The sequence below is a fragment of the Penaeus japonicus genome, unplaced genomic scaffold (assembly GCF_977035675.1).
Source record: "Penaeus japonicus unplaced genomic scaffold, GWHDUDI00000001_assembly GWHDUDI00000019, whole genome shotgun sequence".
Taxonomy (NCBI): Eukaryota; Metazoa; Arthropoda; class Malacostraca; order Decapoda; family Penaeidae; genus Penaeus; species Penaeus japonicus.
The window spans coordinates 24543915-24546414 of NW_028234421.1; the positions used below are offsets into that span (position 1 = coordinate 24543915).

Consider the following 2500-nt stretch of genomic DNA (forward strand, 5'->3'; position numbering starts at 1 on the left):
ACACAACAGTGACAAAGCTTGGTCGATACATGACGTGTGTACTGCGAACGTGAAGGAGCATACACACGCGTAATTATCAGATCTCATCTGAGGCGAGGGGAAAGGTGGGGGGGAGATAAAAAGAAAGAAATGAGGTATAAAACGGAGAACTAAAAATAGCCCCAAGACACACTAGTATATCAGCTTGAGGGGGTGTGGGGGAAGGTATGGGATGAGGACGAAGCGACTCCTCGAGTAAAGCTACTCCAGCTGGTCGCGGGATCTGGTGACGTGTGGCATCGGGCGGGTTGCCGGGACGCCGCATTCCAGCCCTGAATATTGGCAACGTGGAGAGCGCGCGTGTCAGTGCGTCTAAGGTCGGGTGAGGGAGAGGACACGCCCACTTTTTGTGCCGACTTCTCCCTCTTCTTTCTCCCCACGACCCATCTGCCTGGATAAATTCTTGGATATTTTTTTGTGTGGTAAATCGACCTACGCTGTAATGTCGGTGTGATGTGTGCCGCGTGCTCCCATGACGCCGGGTTCTATCGATTCAGACGTTTGTTTAACGGTGATGATAATATACACAAAATCAAGATAGCGATCTCCGCTTCACGAACATGAGGAACCAAGCTTGGCCAGATGTTTTTATGTTTTTTTTTCTCTCACGTCAAGCTTGCAGAAGACTTCCGTTTCATCTTGACTCAAATGATATTTAAACGAAAACGCTTGTTCTAAAAAAAATAAATAAAAAATAAAGTAAGAAAGAGGAAAGAGGAAAAACGAGTAGTGCAAGTGAATGTGAGGTAATATCTGTCCGGGCATTTCTCCGAGTGTAAAAGTTTGCGGTGGAAGGTAATAATAAGAAGTAATGACCATGATTGTAAAGGTAAGCAGGCTCGCGGGGTAAGGTAGGTGGGCGTGTGTGCGTGGATACATGTGCGGGTAAGGGTTGCACACACAGACGGGTGGGCATTATTTGGGCATGGGGATATAGATGCATATTCCAACGAGGGTCATGCTGAGTATGGTGAGCAAATTGTAAGCGGGTTGTGGTGATCGCAGGTGTGTGTCAGAGGCGAACCCATGCCGGTCGCTGGTGGCTGACTCCGGGCGTTACCTCTCGCTGTAAAATCAGTTTTATTTGTGTTGTCAAAAGTCCGATATTGACCACATGATGAAGAGTAGCAACCTGCTGACGTGTACGTGTGGTGGCGTGTAAGGGAAGGGGAGGTGGAAGTGGAGGTAGTAGTGGCAGTGGAGGTGGAGGTGGAAGTGGAGGTAGTAGTGGCAGTGGAGGTGGAGGTGGAGGTAAATGTGGAGGTGAATGTGGAGGTTACGTGTGGTAGTGAAGGCAGTATGCTGAGCATTGTCAGAAGAATGGGTGTTTTGACATCGCTATGGCAATGTCATTGATGTGTAGTATTGAAAAGGATATAAATAATATGTAAGGATATAAATAATAAGTGTAAAGAGGTGTTCGAATCAGGCCTTTTAATCTTGATGAAATAAAAAGAGAGAGATAAACAATCTTACTTAATGCCAAAGCCCCATATATTTGGAGATAAATATAATCGAGAAAATAGTCTTATTTAGTACAGTGACTACGTAATTAGTAAACTTGCGAGATGAATTGCCGTGTAGGCGTCCGGCAAGGTTGCAAGAGTCGTGGATCTTGCAAGGCGGGAAGGAAGGGAGGCATCGTCCGTTCAGATAAACACAGGCAATGTCCGGGATCGCCGAGTCGCTCTTTAAAGAGATTTGATTCGCCTTTTGCAGTCTTGTGTTTTTTTCATCTTTTACCCTCCGTTATTGCTGTGCTTGGGTTATTTTCCCCCTTGATGGAGGCTCTAAGATGCCTATTTCTGAAAGATATAGAGATGGCAACGGTAAAGATTATTATCCCTTGTAGTCACCAGCAGCCGCAATTTAATCAAGGCCTTTAGGGAATGTCCTGAGAACTCATTTCTCATATCCTCATTAGGATTCTTAAATCTCCTCCGTCGTCGCGGATTCGCCTCATTGGCAAGAGGAGGAATCGCGGGCCAAGGGAGGAAGGCACTGGAATAGGCTGGGAATGGGAATCGGAATGGCACTGCCGGAGCGAGACCTAGGACGGGAGAAGATGCTGGGCAACGGACACTCAGGATGGGACACCGGCTTCTAACGTTTCCTGTCGCCGGAATGGGAATAGGATTAACTATTCATTATCATGATTGGATTTCGCTCGGTTACATCGCCTCCAATGTATACGTGTTTACTTTTTATTGTACTTTCTGTGTTGTCCGTTTTGGTTGCGTCATCCTACTCGTCAGCTGTCATGTTTTTTTTCTTTAACTCATTCCACTTGTTTACATTTCCGTCGGCATCGGGGGAAGGGTGAGTGGAATCAACACCACTAATTACATCACCATGCGTTTATCAAGTGACGGACTCGCCAAAAGAGAGAAAGGTTGAAAAGAACAAAGCAAAGGAGTCGTATCATCTTACAAACTTATGCATATGCAAACACTAGGTAGCC

At 46.1% G+C, this 2500-nt stretch overlaps 2 protein-coding genes across 3 annotated transcripts in view; both read left to right on the forward strand.

The window, feature by feature from the left end:
* Positions 1–2500, forward strand: part of Dus1 (Dihydrouridine synthase 1) — a 226365-nt gene that overhangs the window by 16029 nt on the left and 207836 nt on the right. The window lies entirely within an intron of this gene.
* LOC122250172 (uncharacterized) overlaps positions 1–2500 on the forward strand; it is a 113103-nt gene that overhangs the window by 890 nt on the left and 109713 nt on the right. The window contains exon 1 of the mRNA XM_043011504.2: positions 1–461. This exon is cut by the window's left edge and continues 890 nt beyond it. The gene's annotated coding sequence lies outside the window, so the exon portion shown is untranslated. The remainder of the gene's footprint in view (positions 462–2500) is intronic.